The sequence below is a fragment of the Octopus bimaculoides genome, unplaced genomic scaffold, assembly GCF_046866305.1.
Source record: "Octopus bimaculoides isolate indiv1 unplaced genomic scaffold, ASM4686630v1 contig39, whole genome shotgun sequence".
Lineage (NCBI taxonomy): Eukaryota > Metazoa > Mollusca > Cephalopoda > Octopoda > Octopodidae > Octopus > Octopus bimaculoides.
In genome coordinates this window covers 542,679-562,949 of record NW_028315289.1, presented here as the reverse complement: position 1 = coordinate 562,949, position 20,271 = coordinate 542,679, and the positions used below count along the sequence as shown (strand labels likewise).

The 20,271-nt window shown below is 35.8% G+C and overlaps 22 non-coding genes across 22 annotated transcripts; 11 read left to right on the top strand and 11 right to left on the bottom strand.

The window, feature by feature from the left end:
• Positions 1–41: 41 nt before the first annotated feature.
• Positions 42–160, bottom strand: LOC149129942 (5S ribosomal RNA). The gene has a single exon (XR_016239670.1). It is a non-coding gene; the product is annotated as a 5S ribosomal RNA (ribosomal RNA).
• A 694-nt stretch (positions 161–854) lies between these two features.
• LOC149129941 (5S ribosomal RNA) lies at positions 855–973 on the top strand. The gene has a single exon (XR_016239928.1). It is a non-coding gene; the product is annotated as a 5S ribosomal RNA (ribosomal RNA).
• Positions 974–1,931: 958 nt separating this feature from the next.
• Positions 1,932–2,050, bottom strand: LOC149129940 (5S ribosomal RNA). The gene has a single exon (XR_016239669.1). It is a non-coding gene; the product is annotated as a 5S ribosomal RNA (ribosomal RNA).
• Positions 2,051–2,744: 694 nt separating this feature from the next.
• LOC149129939 (5S ribosomal RNA) lies at positions 2,745–2,863 on the top strand. The gene has a single exon (XR_016239927.1). It is a non-coding gene; the product is annotated as a 5S ribosomal RNA (ribosomal RNA).
• Positions 2,864–3,831: 968 nt separating this feature from the next.
• Positions 3,832–3,950, bottom strand: LOC149129938 (5S ribosomal RNA). Its single transcript, XR_016239668.1, has one exon. It is a non-coding gene; the product is annotated as a 5S ribosomal RNA (ribosomal RNA).
• A 694-nt stretch (positions 3,951–4,644) lies between these two features.
• Positions 4,645–4,763, top strand: LOC149129937 (5S ribosomal RNA). Its single transcript, XR_016239500.1, has one exon. It is a non-coding gene; the product is annotated as a 5S ribosomal RNA (ribosomal RNA).
• A 980-nt stretch (positions 4,764–5,743) lies between these two features.
• LOC149129936 (5S ribosomal RNA) lies at positions 5,744–5,862 on the bottom strand. Its single transcript, XR_016239667.1, has one exon. It is a non-coding gene; the product is annotated as a 5S ribosomal RNA (ribosomal RNA).
• Positions 5,863–6,556: 694 nt separating this feature from the next.
• LOC149129935 (5S ribosomal RNA) lies at positions 6,557–6,675 on the top strand. Its single transcript, XR_016239926.1, has one exon. It is a non-coding gene; the product is annotated as a 5S ribosomal RNA (ribosomal RNA).
• Positions 6,676–7,651: 976 nt separating this feature from the next.
• LOC149129934 (5S ribosomal RNA) lies at positions 7,652–7,770 on the bottom strand. Its single transcript, XR_016239666.1, has one exon. It is a non-coding gene; the product is annotated as a 5S ribosomal RNA (ribosomal RNA).
• Positions 7,771–8,464: 694 nt separating this feature from the next.
• LOC149129933 (5S ribosomal RNA) lies at positions 8,465–8,583 on the top strand. The gene has a single exon (XR_016239925.1). It is a non-coding gene; the product is annotated as a 5S ribosomal RNA (ribosomal RNA).
• A 947-nt stretch (positions 8,584–9,530) lies between these two features.
• On the bottom strand, positions 9,531–9,649 carry LOC149129932 (5S ribosomal RNA). Its single transcript, XR_016239984.1, has one exon. It is a non-coding gene; the product is annotated as a 5S ribosomal RNA (ribosomal RNA).
• A 694-nt stretch (positions 9,650–10,343) lies between these two features.
• LOC149129931 (5S ribosomal RNA) lies at positions 10,344–10,462 on the top strand. The gene has a single exon (XR_016239924.1). It is a non-coding gene; the product is annotated as a 5S ribosomal RNA (ribosomal RNA).
• Positions 10,463–11,408: 946 nt separating this feature from the next.
• LOC149129930 (5S ribosomal RNA) lies at positions 11,409–11,527 on the bottom strand. Its single transcript, XR_016239665.1, has one exon. It is a non-coding gene; the product is annotated as a 5S ribosomal RNA (ribosomal RNA).
• Positions 11,528–12,221: 694 nt separating this feature from the next.
• Positions 12,222–12,340, top strand: LOC149129929 (5S ribosomal RNA). The gene has a single exon (XR_016239923.1). It is a non-coding gene; the product is annotated as a 5S ribosomal RNA (ribosomal RNA).
• A 962-nt stretch (positions 12,341–13,302) lies between these two features.
• On the bottom strand, positions 13,303–13,421 carry LOC149129928 (5S ribosomal RNA). Its single transcript, XR_016239664.1, has one exon. It is a non-coding gene; the product is annotated as a 5S ribosomal RNA (ribosomal RNA).
• Positions 13,422–14,115: 694 nt separating this feature from the next.
• Positions 14,116–14,234, top strand: LOC149129927 (5S ribosomal RNA). Its single transcript, XR_016239922.1, has one exon. It is a non-coding gene; the product is annotated as a 5S ribosomal RNA (ribosomal RNA).
• Positions 14,235–15,226: 992 nt separating this feature from the next.
• Positions 15,227–15,345, bottom strand: LOC149129926 (5S ribosomal RNA). Its single transcript, XR_016239463.1, has one exon. It is a non-coding gene; the product is annotated as a 5S ribosomal RNA (ribosomal RNA).
• Positions 15,346–16,039: 694 nt separating this feature from the next.
• LOC149129925 (5S ribosomal RNA) lies at positions 16,040–16,158 on the top strand. Its single transcript, XR_016239365.1, has one exon. It is a non-coding gene; the product is annotated as a 5S ribosomal RNA (ribosomal RNA).
• A 956-nt stretch (positions 16,159–17,114) lies between these two features.
• LOC149129924 (5S ribosomal RNA) lies at positions 17,115–17,233 on the bottom strand. The gene has a single exon (XR_016239663.1). It is a non-coding gene; the product is annotated as a 5S ribosomal RNA (ribosomal RNA).
• Positions 17,234–17,927: 694 nt separating this feature from the next.
• On the top strand, positions 17,928–18,046 carry LOC149129923 (5S ribosomal RNA). Its single transcript, XR_016239920.1, has one exon. It is a non-coding gene; the product is annotated as a 5S ribosomal RNA (ribosomal RNA).
• A 960-nt stretch (positions 18,047–19,006) lies between these two features.
• LOC149129922 (5S ribosomal RNA) lies at positions 19,007–19,125 on the bottom strand. Its single transcript, XR_016239661.1, has one exon. It is a non-coding gene; the product is annotated as a 5S ribosomal RNA (ribosomal RNA).
• Positions 19,126–19,819: 694 nt separating this feature from the next.
• Positions 19,820–19,938, top strand: LOC149129921 (5S ribosomal RNA). Its single transcript, XR_016239919.1, has one exon. It is a non-coding gene; the product is annotated as a 5S ribosomal RNA (ribosomal RNA).
• Positions 19,939–20,271: the final 333 nt, after the last annotated feature.

Below are 20,271 nucleotides of genomic sequence, written 5' to 3'. Positions count from 1 at the left end.
TAAATTAATTTTTAAAAAAATGTTAAAAGAAGCCAAAAAAATGCTTACAGCACCTAGGGTTCCCAAGCGGTCACCCATCTAAGTACTAACTAGGCTCGATGTTGCTTAACTTCGGTGATCGGACGAGAACCGGTGTTTTCAACGTGATATGGCCGTAAACATCAGAGCAGTAAATTTTAATGTATTTATTCTATAATATCATACTAACGCAATTTTATTTTTCAGAACATTTGATTTCTTTCAATTTATATAGAAATTGAGGCTTTAACATTTATTTTTTTGCAACTTAAAAGCGAAAAATACGGCCGCACATATATTCATTATTTCTCATTTGCGCGATCAGTATCAATGCTGGTTATAATCTGTAAATAAATTGGTGCTATTTTATATCCGACCCAATGGATATAACGGTCGTATAACGTCATTACACCGGCATATAATAACATTGTTTCGAAAGCACTGGCGCACAAAATGTGAATTGTTTTCTGGTAAAGATGAACGTGTATAACGGGTGCCAAGCAAATAAAAACTTAAATGACCGTAAGAATGAGAAGGAAAATAGGGAAAGTTCATAAGTCGTTAAAGTGTGCAATGTATAGGTAGTAGTATATGATGTGAATGATTAGTAAGTGTTGTTGCCAGCGTTTAACTGTTCAGCACTGTGAAGGTGAACGATAATTTGTTTTTTATAGAAAGATCGCTAAGATGGCACTGTGAAGATGAAAGATAATGTCTTTTTACCGAAGGATTGCCAAGTTATATACAAAGTGAAAGAAAGAAAAATACATTCTAAAAAATGAAAATGATTTAGTATAAGTTTATAGAATAAATAGATTAAAATTTACTGTATAGATGTTTACGGCCATATCACGTTGAAAGCACCGGTTCTCGTCCGATCACCGAAGTTAAGCAACATCGAGCCTAGTTAGTACTTAGATGGGTGACCGCTTGGGAACCCTAGGTGCTGTAAGCATTCTTTTTCTTTTTAATTTACACAAGCTGTAACTTTTAACAAGCATTAAAACAGCGGATTCAATTTATTTTCATCAGGACTTATTCTTTGTAAGCCTGGCACTTATTATATCGTCCACTTTTTGCCGAACCGCTAAGTTACAGGGACGTATACACACCACCATCGGTTGTCATGCGATGTTGGGGAACAGACACAAACATATACACGCACATACATACATATATATATATATATATATATATATATATATATATATATATACACATGTATACACATGTATACGACGGGCGTCTTTCAGTTTCCGTCTACCAAAACCACTCATAAGGCTTTGGTCGTCCCGAGACTATAGTAGAAGACACTTGCCCAAGGTGCCACGCAGTGGGACTGAACCCGGAACCATGTGGTTGGAAAAGTTAAGCATCCCAACGGGCATCATCTGGCACCTCGGTAAGGAGAGCTGCAAACAATGACTAAAAGTTCGTGCTCAGTGGTCCAGTCCCTACAAACATATCGAATGCCAGAGGTTGAAAGAGATAGTTCACTGCCAGTTCCCAGAACAAGGATATGAATTTTTTTAGAAACTAACGCAACTATTATCTCCCTTTATAGAGTCACAGAATATGCAAATCGTTTGAATTATGGGAGAGAATGCTTTACACTATTTGTTCCTGTTCTCTCAGGTTGATGGTTGTTCAACAGTGAACATGACATGAAAGCTATTTTCAATATCTTCACGGGAAAACTTTTCAGCTGCACGATCATCACTGTCAACATGTTTCATGGATAAGTAGTAGTCTCACAAGAGGTTCCCACCCGCTGAATTTTGGTTAATCTGCGTATGCTTTCTGTATTTCATATTGAAAGTAAATCGAATCCACTTTCTTTTATCATATTACATTATCAAAATTCAATTTGTTTAAATTAATTTTTTAAAAAATGTTAAAAGAAGCAAAAAAAATGCTTACAGCACCTAGGGTTCCCAAGCGGTCACCCATCTAAGTACTAACTAGGCTCGATGTTGCTTAACTTCGGTGATCGGACGAGAACCGGTGTTTTCAACGTGATATGGCCGTAAACATCAGAGAAGTAAATTTTAATGTATTTATTCTATAATATCATACTAACGCAATTTTATTTTTCAGAACATTTGATTTCTTTCAATTTATATAGAAATTGAGGCTTTAACATTTATTTTTTTGCAACTTAAAAGCGAAAAATACGGCCGCACATATATTCATTATTTCTCATTTGCGCGATCAGTATCAATGCTGGTTATAATCTGTAAATAAATTGGTGCTATTTTATATCCGACCCAATGGATATAACGGTCGTATAACGTCATTACACCGGCATATAATAACATTGTTTCGAAAGCACTGGCGCACAAAATGTGAATTGTTTTCTGGTAAAGATGAACGTGTATAACGGGTGCCAAGCAAATAAAAACTTAAATGACCGTAAGAGTGAGAAGGAAAATAGGGAAAGTTCATAAGTCGTTAAAGTGTGCAATGTATAGGTAGTAGTATATGATGTGAATGATTAGTAAGTGTTGTTGCCAGCGTTTAACTGTTCAGCACTGTGAAGGTGAACGATAATTTGTTTTTTATAGAAAGATCGCTAAGATGGCACTGTGAAGATGAAAGATAATGTCTTTTTACCGAAGGATTGCCAAGTTATATACAAAGTGAAAGAAAGAAAAATACATTCTAAAAAATGAAAATGATTTAGTATAAGTTTATAGAATAAATAGATTAAAATTTACTGTATAGATGTTTACGGCCATATCACGTTGAAAGCACCGGTTCTCGTCCGATCACCGAAGTTAAGCAACATCGAGCCTAGTTAGTACTTAGATGGGTGACCGCTTGGGAACCCTAGGTGCTGTAAGCATTCTTTTTCTTTTTAATTTACACAAGCTGTAACTTTTAACAAGCATTAAAACAGCGGATTCAATTTATTTTCATCAGGACTTATTCTTTGTAAGCCTGGCACTTATTATATCGTCCACTTTTTGCCGAACCGCTAAGTTACAGGGACGTATACACACCACCATCGGTTGTCATGCGATGTTGGGGAACAGACACAAACATATACACGCACATACATACATATATATATATATATATATATATATATATATATATATATATATATATATATATACATGTATACACATGTATACGACGGGCTTCTTTCAGTTTCCGTCTACCAAAACCACTCATAAGGCTTTGGTCGTCCCGAGACTATAGTAGAAGACACTTGCCCAAGGTGCCACGCAGTGGGTCTGAACCCGGAACCATGTGGTTGGAAAAGTTAAGCATCCCAACGGGCATCATCTGGCACCTCGGTAAGGCGAGTTGCAAACAATGACTAAAAGTTCGTGCTTAGTGGTCCAGTCCCTACAAACATATCGAATGCCAGAGGTTGAAAGAGATAGTTCACTGCCAGTTCCCAGAACAAGCATATGAATTTTTTTAGAAACTAACGCAACTATTATCTCCCTTTATAGAGTCACAGAATATGCAAATCGTTTGAATTATGGGAGAGAATGCTTTACACTATTTGTTCCTGTTCTCTCAGGTTGATGGTTGTTCAACAGTGAACATGACATGAAAGCTATTTTCAATATCTTCACGGGAAAACTTTTCAGCTGCACGATCATCACTGTCAACAAGTTTCATGGATAAGTAGTAGTCTTACAAGAGGTTCCCACCCGCTGAATTTTGGTTAATCTGCGTATGCTTTCTGTATTTCATATTGAAAGTAAATCGAATCCACTTTCTTTTATCATATTACATTATCAAAATTCAATTTGTTTAAATTAATTTTTAAAAAAATGTTAAAAGAAGCAAAAAAAATGCTTACAGCACCTAGGGTTCCCAAGCGGTCACCCATCTAAGTACTAACTAGGCTCGATGTTGCTTAACTTCGGTGATCGGACGAGAACCGGTGTTTTCAACGTGATATGGCCGTAAACATCAGAGAAGTAAATTTTAATGTATTTATTCTATAATATCATACTAACGCAATTTTATTTTTCAGAACATTTGATTTCTTTCAATTTATATAGAAATTGAGGCTTTAACATTTATTTTTTTGCAACTTAAAAGCGAAAAATACGGCCGCACATATATTCATTATTTCTCATTTGCGCGATCAGTATCAATGCTGGTTATAATCTGTAAATAAATTGGTGCTATTTTATATCCGACCCAATGGATATAACGGTCGTATAACGTCATTACACCGGCATATAATAACATTGTTTCGAAAGCACTGGCGCACAAAATGTGAATTGTTTTCTGGTAAAGATGAACGTGTATAACGGGTGCCAAGCAAATATAAACTTAAATGACCGTAAGAATGAGAAGGAAAATAGGGAAAGTTCATAAGTCGTTAAAGTGTGCAATGTATAGGTAGTAGTATATGATGTGAATGATTAGTAAGTGTTGTTGCCAGCGTTTAACTGTTCAGCACTGTGAAGGTGAACGATAATTTGTTTTTTATAGAAAGATCGCTAAGATGGCACTGTGAAGATGAAAGATAATGTCTTTTTACCGAAGGATTGCCAAGTTATATACAAAGTGAAAGAAAGAAAAATACATTCTAAAAAATGAAAATGATTTAGTATAAGTTTATAGAATAAATAGATTAAAATTTACTGTATAGATGTTTACGGCCATATCACGTTGAAAGCACCGGTTCTCGTCCGATCACCGAAGTTAAGCAACATCGAGCCTAGTTAGAACTTAGATGGGTGACCGCTTGGGAACCCTAGGTGCTGTAAGCATTCTTTTTCTTTTTAATTTACACAAGCTGTAAATTTTAACAAGCATTAAAACAGCGGATTCAATTTATTTTCATCAGGACTTATTCTTTGTAAGCCTGGCACTTATTATATCGTCCACTTTTTGCCGAACCGCTAAGTTACAGGGACGTATACACACCACCATCGGTTGTCATGCGATGTTGGGGAACAGACACAAACATATACACGCACATACATACATATATATATATATATATATATATATATATATATATATATATATATATATATATATATATATATACACATGTATACACATGTATACGACGGGCTTCTTTCAGTTTCCGTCTACCAAAACCACTCATAAGGCTTTGGTCGTCCCGAGACTATAGTAGAAGACACTTGCCCAAGGTTCCACGCAGTGGGACTGAACCCGGAGCCATGTGGTTGGAAAAGTTAAGCATCCCAACGGGCATCATCTGGCACCTCGGTAAGGCGAGCTGCAAACAATGACTAAAAGTTCGTGCTTAGTGGTCCAGTCCCTACAAACATATCGAATGCCAGAGGTTGAAAGAGATAGTTCACTGCCAGTTCCCAGAACAAGGATATGAATTTTTTTAGAAACTAACGCAACTATTATCTCCCTTTATAGAGTCACAGAATATGCAAATCGTTTGAATTATGGGAGAGAATGCTTTACACTATTTGTTCCTGTTCTCTCAGGTTGATGGTTGTTCAACAGTGAAAATGACATGAAAGCTATTTTCAATATCTTCACGGGAAAACTTTTCAGCTGCACGATCATCACTGTCAACAAGTTTCATGGATAAGTAGTAGTCTTACAAGAGGTTCCCACCCGCTGAATTTTGGTTAATCTGCGTATGCTTTCTGTATTTCATATTGAAAGTAAATCGAATCCACTTTCTTTTATCATATTACATTATCAAAATTCAATTTGTTTAAATTAATTTTTAAAAAAATGTTAAAAGAAGCAAAAAAAATGCTTACAGCACCTAGGGTTCCCAAGCGGTCACCCATCTAAGTACTAACTAGGCTCGATGTTGCTTAACTTCGGTGATCGGACGAGAACCGGTGTTTTCAACGTGATATGGCCGTAAACATCAGAGAAGTAAATTTTAATGTATTTATTCTATAATATCATACTAACGCAATTTTATTTTTCAGAACATTTGATTTCTTTCAATTTATATAGAAATTGAGGCTTTAACATTTATTTTTTTGCAACTTAAAAGCGAAAAATACGGCCGCACATATATTCATTATTTCTCATTTGCGCGATCAGTATCAATGCTGGTTATAATCTGTAAATAAATTGGTGCTATTTTATATCCGACCCAATGGATATAACGGTCGTATAACGTCATTACACCGGCATATAATAACATTGTTTCGAAAGCACTGGCGCACAAAATGTGAATTGTTTTCTGGTAAAGATGAACGTGTATAACGGGTGCCAAGCAAATAAAAACTTAAATGACCGTAAGAATGAGAAGGAAAATAGGGAAAGTTCATAAGTCGTTAAAGTGTGCAATGTATAGGTAGTAGTATATGATGTGAATGATTTGTAAGTGTTGTTGCCAGCGTTTAACTGTTCAGCACTGTGAAGGTGAACGATAATTTGTTTTTTATAGAAAGATCGCTAAGATGGCACTGTGAAGATGAAAGATAATGTCTTTTTACCGAAGGATTGCCAAGTTATATACAAAGTGAAAGAAAGAAAAATACATTCTAAAAAATGAAAATGATTTAGTATAAGTTTATAGAATAAATAGATTAAAATTTACTTCTCTGATGTTTACGGCCATATCACGTTGAAAGCACCGGTTCTCGTCCGATCACCGAAGTTAAGCAACATCGAGCCTAGTTAGTACTTAGATGGGTGACCGCTTGGGAACCCTAGGTGCTGTAAGCATTCTTTTTCTTTTTAATTTACACAAGCTGTAAATTTTAACAAGCATTAAAACAGCGGATTCAATTTATTTTCATCAGGACTTATTCTTTGTAAGCCTGGCACTTATTATATCGGCCACTTTTTGCCGAACCGCTAAGTTACAGGGACGTATACACACCACCATCGGTTGTCATGCGATGTTGGGGAACAGACACAAACATATACACGCACATACATACATATATATATATATATATATATATATATATATATATATATATATATATATATATATATATACACATGTATACACATGTATACGACGGGCTTCTTTCAGTTTCCGTCTACCAAAACCACTCATAAGGCTTTGGTCGTCCCGAGACTATAGTAGAAGACACTTGCCCAAGGTGCCACGCAGTGGGTCTGAACCCGGAACCATGTGGTTGGAAAAGTTAAGCATCCCAACGGGCATCAACTGGCACCTCGGTAAGGCGAGTTGCAAACAATGACTAAAAGTTCGTGCTTAGTGGTCCAGTCCCTACAAACATATCGAATGCCAGAGGTTGAAAGAGATAGTTCACTGCCAGTTCCCAGAACAAGGATATGAATTTTTTTAGAAACTAACGCAACTATTATCTCCCTTTATAGAGTCACAGAATATGCAAATCGTTTGAATTATGGGAGAGAATGCTTTACACTATTTGTTCCTGTTCTCTCAGGTTGATGGTTGTTCAACAGTGAACATGACATGAAAGCTATTTTCAATATCTTCACGGGAAAACTTTTCAGCTGCACGATCATCACTGTCAACAAGTTTCATGGATAAGTAGTAGTCTTACAAGAGGTTCCCACCCGCTGAATTTTGGTTAATCTGCGTATGCTGTCTGTATTTCATATTGAAAGTAAATCGAATCCACTTTCTTTTATCATATTATATTGTCAAAATTCAATTTGTTTAAATTAATTTTTAAAAAAGTTTTAAAAGAAGCAAAAAAAATGCTTACAGCACCTAGGGTTCCCAAGCGGTCACCCATCTAAGTACTAACTAGGCTCGATGTTGCTTAACTTCGGTGATCGGACGAGAACCGGTGTTTTCAACGTGATATGGCCGTAAACATCAGAGAAGTAAATTTTAATGTATTTATTCTATAATATCATACTAAAGCAATTTTATTTTTCAGAACATTTGATTTCTTTCAATTTATATAGAAATTGAGGCTTTAACATTTATTTTTTTGCAACTTAAAAGCGAAAAATACGGCCGCACATATATTCATTATTTCTCATTTGCGCGATCAGTATCAATGCTGGGTATAATCTGTAAATAAATTGGTGCTATTTTATATCCGACCCAATGGATATAACGGTCGTATAACGTCATTACACCGGCATATAATAACATTGTTTCGAAAGCACTGGCGCACAAAATGTGAATTGTTTTCTGGTAAAGATGAACGTGTATAGCGGGTGCCAAGCAAATAAAAACTTAAATGACCGTAAGAGTGAGAAGGAAAATAGGGAAAGTTAATAAGTCGTTAAAGTGTGCAATGTATAGGTAGTAGTATATGATGTGAATGATTAGTAAGTGTTGTTGCCAGCGTTTAACTGTTCAGCACTGTGAAGGTGAACGATAATTTGTTTTTTATAGAAAGATCGCTAAGATGGCACTGTGAAGATGAAAGATAATGTCTTTTTACCGAAGGATTGCCAAGTTATATACAAAGTGAAAGAAAGAAAAATACATTCTAAAAAATGAAAATGATTTAGTATAAGTTTATAGAATAAATAGATTAAAATTTACTGTATAGATGTTTACGGCCATATCACGTTGAAAGCACCGGTTCTCGTCCGATCACCGAAGTTAAGCAACATCGAGCCTAGTTAGTACTTAGATGGGTGACCGCTTGGGAACCCTAGGTGCTGTAAGCATTCTTTTTCTTTTTAATTTACACAAGCTGTAAATTTTAACAAGCATTAAAACAGCGGATTCAATTTATTTTCATCAGGACTTATTCTTTGTAAGCCTGGCACTTATTATATCGGCCACTTTTTGGCGAGCCGCTAAGTTACAGGGACGTATACACACCACCATCGGTTGTCATGCGATGTTGGGGAACAGACACAAACATATACACGCACATACATACATATATATATATATATATATATATATATATACACATGTATACACATGTATACGACGGGCTTCTTTCAGTTTCCGTCTACCAAAACCACTCATAAGGCTTTGGTCGTCCCGAGACTATAGTAGAAGACACTTGCCCAAGGTGCCACGCAGTGGGTCTGAACCCGGAACCATGTGGTTGGAAAAGTTAAGCATCCCAACGGGCATCATCTGGCACCTCGGTAAGGCGAGTTGCAAACAATGACTAACAGTTCGTGCTTAGTGGTCCAGTCCCTACAAACATATCGAATGCCAGAGGTTGAAAGAGATAGTTCACTGCCAGTTCCCAGAACAAGCATATGAATTTTTTTAGAAACTAACGCAACTATTATCTCCCTTTATAGAGTCACAGAATATGCAAATCGTTTGAATTATGGGAGAGAATGCTTTACACTATTTGTTCCTGTTCTCTCAGGTTGATGGTTGTTCAACAGTGAACATGACATGAAAGCTATTTTCAATATCTTCACGGGAAAACTTTTCAGCTGCACGATCATCACTGTCAACAAGTTTCATGGATAAGTAGTAGTCTTACAAGAGGTTCCCACCCGCTGAATTTTGGTTAATCTGCGTATGCTTTCTGTATTTCATATTGAAAGTAAATCGAATCCACTTTCTTTTATCATATTACATTGTAAAAAATTCAATTTGTTTAAATTAATTTTTAAAAAAATGTTAAAAGAAGCAAAAAAAATGCTTACAGCACCTAGGGTTCCCAAGCGGTCACCCATCTAAGTACTAACTAGGCTCGATGTTGCTTAACTTCGGTGATCGGACGAGAACCGGTGTTTTCAACGTGATATGGCCATAAACATCAGAGAAGTAAATTTTAATGTATTTATTCTATAATATCATACTAAAGCAATTTTATTTTTCAGAACATTTGATTTCTTTCAATCTATATAGAAATTGAGGCTTTAACATTTATTTTTTTGCAACTTAAAAGCGAAAAATACGGCCGCACATATATTCATTATTTCTCATTTGCGCGATCAGTATCAATGCTGGGTATAATCTGTAAATAAATTGGTGCTATTTTATATCCGACCCAATGGATATAACGGTCGTATAACGTCATTACACCGGCATATAATAACATTGTTTCGAAAGCACTGGCGCACAAAATGTGAATTGTTTTCTGGTAAAGATGAACGTGTATAACGGGTGCCAAGCAAATAAAAACTTAAATGACCGTAAGAGTGAGAAGGAAAATAGGGAAAGTTCATAAGTCGTTAAAGTGTGCAATGTATAGGTAGTAGTATATGATGTGAATGATTAGTAAGTGTTGTTGCCAGCGTTTAACTGTTCAGCACTGTGAAGGTGAACGATAATTTGTTTTTTATAGAAAGATCGCTAAGATGGCACTGTGAAGATGAAAGATAATGTCTTTTTACCGAAGGATTGCCAAGTTATATACAAAGTGAAAGAAAGAAAATTACATTCTAAAAAATGAAAATGATTTAGTATAAGTTTATAGAATAAATAGATTAAAATTTACTGTATAGATGTTTACGGCCATATCACGTTGAAAGCACCGGTTCTCGTCCGATCACCGAAGTTAAGCAACATCGAGCCTAGTTAGTACTTAGATGGGTGACCGCTTGGGAACCCTAGGTGCTGTAAGCATTCTTTTTCTTTTTAATTTACACAAGCTGTAAATTTTAACAAGCATTAAAACAGCGGATTCAATTTATTTTCATCAGGACTTATTCTTTGTAAGCCTGGCACTTATTATATCGGCCACTTTTTGGCGAGCCGCTAAGTTACAGGGACGTATACACACCACCATCGGTTGTCATGCGATGTTGGGGAACAGACACAAACATATACACGCACATACATACATATATATATATATATATATATATATATATACACATGTATACACATGTATACGACGGGCTTCTTTCAGTTTCCGTCTACCAAAACCACTCATAAGGCTTTGGTCGTCCCGAGACTATAGTAGAAGACACTTGCCCAAGGTGCCACGCAGTGGGTCTGAACCCGGAACCATGTGGTTGGAAAAGTTAAGCATCCCAACGGGCATCATCTGGCACCTCGGTAAGGCGAGTTGCAAACAATGACTAAAAGTTCGTGCTTAGTGGTCCAGTCCCTACAAACATATCGAATGCCAGAGGTTGAAAGAGATAGTTCACTGCCAGTTCCCAGAACAAGCATATGAATTTTTTTAGAAACTAACGCAACTATTATCTCCCTTTATAGAGTCACAGAATATGCAAATCGTTTGAATTATGGGAGAGAATGCTTTACACTATTTGTTCCTGTTCTCTCAGGTTGATGGTTGTTCAACAGTGAACATGACATGAAAGCTATTTTCAATATCTTCACGGGAAAACTTTTCAGCTGCACGATCATCACTGTCAACAAGTTTCATGGATAAGTAGTAGTCTTACAAGAGGTTCCCACCCGCTGAATTTTGGTTAATCTGCGTATGCTTTCTGTATTTCATATTGAAAGTAAACCGAATCCACTTTCTTTTATCATATTACATTGTCAAAATTCAATTTGTTTAAATTAATTTTTAAAAAAATGTTAAAAGAAGCAAAAAAAATGCTTACAGCACCTAGGGTTCCCAAGCGGTCACCCATCTAAGTACTAACTAGGCTCGATGTTGCTTAACTTCGGTGATCGGACGAGAACCGGTGTTTTCAACGTGATATGGCCGTAAACATCAGAGAAGTAAATTTTAATGTATTTATTCTATAATATCATACTAAAGCAATTTTATTTTTCAGAACATTTGATTTCTTTCAATTTATATAGAAATTGAGGCTTTAACATTTATTTTTTTGCAACTTAAAAGCGAAAAATACGGCCGCACATATATTCATTATTTCTCATTTGCGCGATCAGTATCAATGCTGGTTATAATCTGTAAATAAATTGGTGCTATTTTATATCCGACCCAATGGATATAACGGTCGTATAACGTCATTACACCGGCATATAATAACATTGTTTCGAAAGCACTGGCGCACTTAATGTGAATTGTTTTCTGGTAAAGATGAACGTGTATAACGGGTGCCAAGCAAATAAAAACTTAAATGACCGTAAGAGTGAGAAGGAAAATAGGGAAAGTTAATAAGTCGTTAAAGTGTGCAATGTATAGGTAGTAGTATATGATGTGAATGATTAGTAAGTGTTGTTGCCAGCGTTTAACTGTTCAGCACTGTGAAGGTGAACGATAATTTGTTTTTTATAGAAAGATCGCTAAGATGGCACTGTGAAGATGAAAGATAATGTCTTTTTACCGAAGGATTGCCAAGTTATATACAAAGTGAAAGAAAGAAAAATACATTCTAAAAAATGAAAATGATTTAGTATAAGTTTATAGAATAAATAGATTAAAATTTACTGTATAGATGTTTACGGCCATATCACGTTGAAAGCACCGGTTCTCGTCCGATCACCGAAGTTAAGCAACATCGAGCCTAGTTAGTACTTAGATGGGTGACCGCTTGGGAACCCTAGGTGCTGTAAGCATTCTTTTTCTTTTTAATTTACACAAGCTGTAAATTTTAACAAGCATTAAAACAGCGGATTCAATTTATTTTCATCAGGACTTATTCTTTGTAAGCCTGGCACTTATTATATCGTCCACTTTTTGCCGAACCGCTAAGTTACAGGGACGTATACACACCACCATCGGTTGTCATGCGATGTTGGGGAACAGACACAAACATATACACGCACATACATACATATATATATATATATATATATATATATATATATATATATATATATACACATGTATACACATGTATACGACGGGCTTCTTTCAGTTTCCGTCTACCAAAACCACTCATAAGGCTTTGGTCGTCCCGAGACTATAGTAGAAGACACTTGCCCAAGGTGCCACGCAGTGGGTCTGAACCCGGAACCATGTGGTTGGAAAAGTTAAGCATCCCAACGGGCATCATCTGGCACCTCGGTAAGGCGAGTTGCAAACAATGACTAAAAGTTCGTGCTTAGTGGTCCAGTCCCTACAAACATATCGAATGCCAGAGGTTGAAAGAGATAGTTCACTGCCAGTTCCTAGAACAAGCATATGAATTTTTTTAGAAAATAACGCAACTATTATCTCCCTTTATAGAGTCACAGAATATGCAAATCGTTTGAATTATGGGAGAGAATGCTTTACACTATTTGTTCCTGTTCTCTCAGGTTGATGGTTGTTCAACAGTGAACATGACATGAAAGCTATTTTCAATATCTTCACGGGAAAACTTTTCAGCTGCACGATCATCACTGTCAACAAGTTTCATGGATAAGTAGTAGTCTTACAAGAGGTTCCCACCCGCTGAATTTTGGTTAATCTGCGTATGCTTTCTGTATTTCATATTGAAAGTAAATCGAATCCACTTTCTTTTATCATATTACATTATCAAAATTCAATTTGTTTAAATTAATTTTTAAAAAAATGTTAAAAGAAGCAAAAAAAATGCTTACAGCACCTAGGGTTCCCAAGCGGTCACCCATCTAAGTACTAACTAGGCTCGATGTTGCTTAACTTCGGTGATCGGACGAGAACCGGTGTTTTCAACGTGATATGGCCGTAAACATCAGGTAAGTAAATTTTAATGTATTTATTCTATAATATCATACTAACGCAATTTTATTTTTCAGAACATTTGATTTCTTTCAATTTATATAGAAATTGAGGCTTTAACATTTATTTTTTTGCAACTTAAAAGCGAAAAATACGGCCGCACATATATTCATTATTTCTCATTTGCGCGATCAGTATCAATGCTGGTTATAATCTGTAAATAAATTGGTGCTATTTTATATCCGACCCAATGGATATAACGGTCGTATAACGTCATTACACCGGCATATAATAACATTGTTTCGAAAGCACTGGCGCACAAAATGTGAATTGTTTTCTGGTAAAGATGAACGTGTATAACGGGTGCCAAGCAAATAAAAACTTAAATGACCGTAAGAATGAGAAGGAAAATAGGGAAAGTTAATAAGTCGTTAAAGTGTGCAATGTATAGGTAGTAGTATATGATGTGAATGATTAGTAAGTGTTGTTGCCAGCGTTTAACTGTTCAGCACTGTGAAGGTGAACGATAATTTGTTTTTTATAGAAAGATCGCTAAGATGGCACTGTGAAGATGAAAGATAATGTCTTTTTACCGAAGGATTGCCAAGTTATATACAAAGTGAAAGAAAGAAAAATACATTCTAAAAAATGAAAATGATTTAGTATAAGTTTATAGAATAAATAGATTAAAATTTACTGTATAGATGTTTACGGCCATATCACGTTGAAAGCACCGGTTCTCGTCCGATCACCGAAGTTAAGCAACATCGAGCCTAGTTAGTACTTAGATGGGTGACCGCTTGGGAACCCTAGGTGCTGTAAGCATTCTTTTTCTTTTTAATTTACACAAGCTGTAAATTTTAACAAGCATTAAAACAGCGGATTCAATTTATTTTCATCAGGACTTATTCTTTGTAAGCCTGGCACTTATTATATCGTCCACTTTTTGCCGAACCGCTAAGTTACAGGGACGTATACACACCACCATCGGTTGTCATGCGATGTTGGGGAACAGACACAAACATATACACGCACATACATACATATATATATATATATATATATATATATATATATATATATATATATATATATATATATATATATATATATATATATACACATGTATACACATGTATACGACGGGCTTCTTTCAGTTTCCGTCTACCAAAACCACTCATAAGGCTTTGGTCGTCCCGAGACTATAGTAGAAGACACTTGCCCAAGGTGCCACGCAGTGGGACTGAACCCGGAACCATGTGGTTGGAAAAGTTAAGCATCCCAACGGGCATCATCTGGCACCTCGGTAAGGCGAGCTGCAAACAATGACTAAAAGTTCGTGCTTAGTGGTCCAGTCCCTACAAACATATCGAATGCCAGAGGTTGAAAGAGATAGTTCACTGCCAGTTCCCAGAACAAGGATATGAATTTTTTTAGAAACTAACGCAACTATTATCTCCCTTTATAGAGTCACAGAATATGCAAATCGTTTGAATTATGGGAGAGAATGCTTTACACTATTTGTTCCTGTTCTCTCAGGTTGATGGTTGTTCAACAGTGAACATGACATGAAAGCTATTTTCAATATCTTCACGGGAAAACTTTTCAGCTGCACGATCATCACTGTCAACAAGTTTCATGGATAAGTAGTAGTCTCACAAGAGGTTCCCACCCGCTGAATTTTGGTTAATCTGCGTATGCTTTCTGTATTTCATATTGAAAGTAAATCGAATCCACTTTCTTTTATCATATTACATTATCAAAATTCAATTTGTTTAAATTAATTTTTAAAAAAATGTTAAAAGAAGCAAAAAAAATGCTTACAGCACCTAGGGTTCCCAAGCGGTCACCCATCTAAGTGCTAACTAGGCTCGATGTTGCTTAACTTCGGTGATCGGACGAGAACCGGTGTTTTCAACGTGATATGGCCGTAAACATCAGAGAAGTAAATTTTAATGTATTTATTCTATAATATCATACTAAAGCAATTTTATTTTTCAGAACATTTGATTTCTTTCAATTTATATAGAAATTGAGGCTTTAACATTTATTTTTTTGCAACTTAAAAGCGAAAAATACGGCCGCACATATATTCATTATTTCTCATTTGCGCGATCAGTATCAATGCTGGGTATAATCTGTAAATAAATTGGTGCTATTTTATATCCGACCCAATGGATATAACGGTCGTATAACGTCATTACACCGGCATATAATAACATTGTTTCGAAAGCACTGGCGCACAAAATGTGAATTGTTTTCTGGTAAAGATGAACGTGTATAACGGGTGCCAAGCAAATAAAAACTTAAATGACCGTAAGAGTGAGAAGGAAAATAGGGAAAGTTCATAAGTCGTTAAAGTGTGCAATGTATAGGTAGTAGTATATGATGTGAATGATTAGTAAGTGTTGTTGCCAGCGTTTAACTGTTCAGCACTGTGAAGGTGAACGATAATTTGTTTTTTATAGAAAGATCGCTAAGATGGCACTGTGAAGATGAAAGATAATGTCTTTTTACCGAAGGATTGCCAAGTTATATACAAAGTGAAAGAAAGAAAAATACATTCTAAAAAATGAAAATGATTTAGTATAAGTTTATAGAATAAATAGATTAAAATTTACTGTATAGATGTTTACGGCCATATCACGTTGAAAGCAACGGTTCTCATCCGATCACCGAAGTTAAGCAACATCGAGCCTAGTTAGTACTTAGATGGGTGACCGCTTGGGAACCCTAGGTGCTGTAAGCATTCTTTTTCTTTTTAATTTACACAAGCTGTAAATTTTAACAAGCATTAAAACAGCGGATTCAATTTATTTTCATCAGGACTTATTCTTTGTAAGCCTGGCACTTATTATATCGTCCACTTTTTGCCGAACCGCTAAGTTACAGGGTCGTATACACACCACCATCGGTTGTCATGCGATGTTGGGGAACAGACACAAACATATACACGCACATACATACATATATATATATATATATATATATATATATATATATATATACACATGTATACACATGTATACGACGGGCTTCTTTCAGTTTCCGTCTACCAAAACCACTCATAAGGCTTTGGTCGTCCCGAGACTATAGTAGAAGACACTTGCCCAAGGTGCCACGCAGTGGGTCTGAACCCGGAACCATGTGGTTGGAAAAGTTAAGCATCCCAACGGGCATCATCTGGCACCTCGGTAAGGCGAGTTGCAAACAATGACTAAAAGTTCGTGCTTAGTGCTCCAGTCCCTACAAACATATCGAATGCCAGAGGTTGAAAGAGATAGTTCACTGCCAGTTCCCAGAACAAGCATATGAATTTTTTTAGAAACTAACGCAACTATTATCTCCCTTTATAGAGTCACAGAATATGCAAATCGTTTGAATTATGGGAGAGAATGCTTTACACTATTTGTTCCTGTTCTCTCAGGTTGATGGTTGTTCAACAGTGAACATGACATGAAAGCTATTTTCAATATCTTCACGGGAAAACTTTTCAGCTGCACGATCATCACTGTCAACAAGTTTCATGGATAAGTAGTAGTCTTACAAGAGGTTCCCACCCGCTGAATTTTGGTTAATCTGCGTATGCTGTCTGTATTTCATATTGAAAGTAAATCGAATCCACTTTCTTTTATCATATTATATTGTCAAAATTCAATTTGTTTAAATTAATTTTTAAAAAAGTTTTAAAAGAAGCAAAAAAAATGCTTACAGCACCTAGGGTTCCCAAGCGGTCACCCATCTAAGTACTAACTAGGCTCGATGTTGCTTAACTTCGGTGATCGGACGAGAACCGGTGTTTTCAACGTGATATGGCCGTAAACATCAGAGAAGTAAATTTTAATGTATTTATTCTATAATATCATACTAACGCAATTTTATTTTTCAGAACATTTGATTTCCTTCAATTTATATAGAAATTGAGGCTTTAACATTTATTTTTTTGCAACTTAAAAGCGAAAAATACGGCCGCACATATATTCATTATTTCTCATTTGCGCGATCAGTATCAATGCTGGGTATAATCTGTAAATAAATTGGTGCTATTTTATATCCGACCCAATGGATATAACGGTCGTATAACGTCATTACACCGGCATATAATAACATTGTTTCGAAAGCACTGGCGCACAAAATGTGAATTGTTTTCTGGTAAAGATGAACGTGTATAACGGGTGCCAAGCAAATAAAAACTTAAATGACCGTAAGAGTGAGAAGGAAAATAGGGAAAGTTCATAAGTCGTTAAAGTGTGCAATGTATAGGTAGTAGTATATGATGTGAATGATTAGTAAGTGTTGTTGCCAGCGTTTAACTGTTCAGCACTGTGAAGGTGAACGATAATTTGTTTTTTATAGAAAGATCGCTAAGATGGCACTGTGAAGATGAAAGATAATGTCTTTTTACCGAAGGATTGCCAAGTTATATACAAAGTGAAAGAAAGAAAAATACATTCTAAAAAATGAAAATGATTTAGTATAAGTTTATAGAATAAATAGATTAAAATTTACTGTATAGATGTTTACGGCCATATCACGTTGAAAGCACCGGTTCTCGTCCGATCACCGAAGTTAAGCAACATCGAGCCTAGTTAGTACTTAGATGGGTGACCGCTTGGGAACCCTAGGTGCTGTAAGCATTCTTTTTCTTTTTAATTTACACAAGCTGTAAATTTTAACAAGCATTAAAACAGCGGATTCAATTTATTTTCATCAGGACTTATTCTTTGTAAGCCTGGCACTTATTATATCGTCCACTTTTTGCCGAACCGCTAAGTTACAGGGTCGTATACACACCACCATCGGTTGTCATGCGATGTTGGGGAACAGACACAAACATATACACGCACATACATACATATATATATATATATATATATATATATATATATATATATATATACACATGTATACACATGTATACGACGGGCTTCTTTCAGTTTCCGTCTACCAAAACCACTCATAAGGCTTTGGTCGTCCCGAGACTATAGTAGAAGACACTTGCCCAAGGTGCCACGCAGTGGGTCTGAACCCGGAACCATGTGGTTGGAAAAGTTAAGCATCCCAACGGGCATCATCTGGCACCTCGGTAAGGCGAGTTGCAAACAATGACTAAAAGTTCGTGCTTAGTGGTCCAGTCCCTACAAACATATCGAATGCCAGAGGTTGAAAGAGATAGTTCACTGCCAGTTCCCAGAACAAGCATATGAATTTTTTTAGAAACTAACGCAACTATTATCTCCCTTTATAGAGTCACAGAATATGCAAATCGTTTGAATTATGGGAGAGAATGCTTTACACTATTTGTTCCTGTTCTCTCAGGTTGATGGTTGTTCAACAGTGAACATGACATGAAAGCTATTTTCAATATCTTCACGGGAAAACTTTTCAGCTGCACGATCATCACTGTCAACAAGTTTCATGGATAAGTAGTAGTCTTACAAGAGGTTCCCACCCGCTGAATTTTGGTTAATCTGCGTATGCTGTCTGTATTTCATATTGAAAGTAAATCGAATCCACTTTCTTTTATCATATTATATTGTCAAAATTCAATTTGTTTAAATTAATTTTTAAAAAAGTTTTAAAAGAAGCAAAAAAAATGCTTACAGCACCTAGGGTTCCCAAGCGGTCACCCATCTAAGTACTAACTAGGCTCGATGTTGCTTAACTTCGGTGATCGGACGAGAACCGGTGTTTTCAACGTGATATGGCCGTAAACATCAGAGAAGTAAATTTTAATGTATTTATTCTATAATATCATACTAAAGCAATTTTATTTTTCAGAACATTTGATTTCTTTCAATTTATATAGAAATTGAGGCTTTAACATTTATTTTTTTGCAACTTAAAAGCGAAAAATACGGCCGCACATATATTCATTATTTCTCATTTGCGCGATCAGTATCAATGCTGGTTATAATCTGTAAATAAATTGGTGCTATTTTATATCCGACCCAATGGATATAACGGTCGTATAACGTCATTACACCGGCATATAATAACATTGTTTCGAAAGCACTGGCGCACTTAATGTGAATTGTTTTCTGGTAAAGATGAACGTGTATAACGGGTGCCAAGCAAATAAAAACTTAAATGACCGTAAGAGTGAGAAGGAAAATAGGGAAAGTTCATAAGTCGTTAAAGTGTGCAATGTATAGGTAGTAGTATATGATGTGAATGATTAGTAAGTGTTGTTGCCAGCGTTTAACTGTTCAGCACTGTGAAGGTGAACGATAATTTGTTTTTTATAGAAAGATCGCTAAGATGGCACTGTGAAGATGAAAGATAATGTCTTTTTACCGAAGGATTGCCAAGTTATATACAAAGTGAAAGAAAGAAAAATACATTCTAAAAAATGAAAATGATTTAGTATAAGTTTATAGAATAAATAGATTAAAATTTACTGTATAGATGTTTACGGCCATATCACGTTGAAAGCACCGGTTCTCGTCCGATCACCGAAGTTAAGCAACATCGAGCCTAGTTAGTACTTAGATGGGTGACCGCTTGGGAACCCTAGGTGCTGTAAGCATTCTTTTTCTTTTTAATTTACACAAGCTGTAAATTTTAACAAGCATTAAAACAGCGGATTCAATTTATTTTCATCAGGACTTATTCTTTGTAAGCCTGGCACTTATTATATCGTCTACTTTTTGCCGAACCGCTAAGTTACAGGGACGTATACACACCACCATCGGTTGTCATGCGATGTTGGGGAACAGACACAAACATATACACGCACATACATACATATATATATATATATATATATATATATATATATATATATATATACACATGTATACACATGTATACGACGGGCTTCTTTCAGTTTCCGTCTACCAAAACCACTCATAAGGCTTTG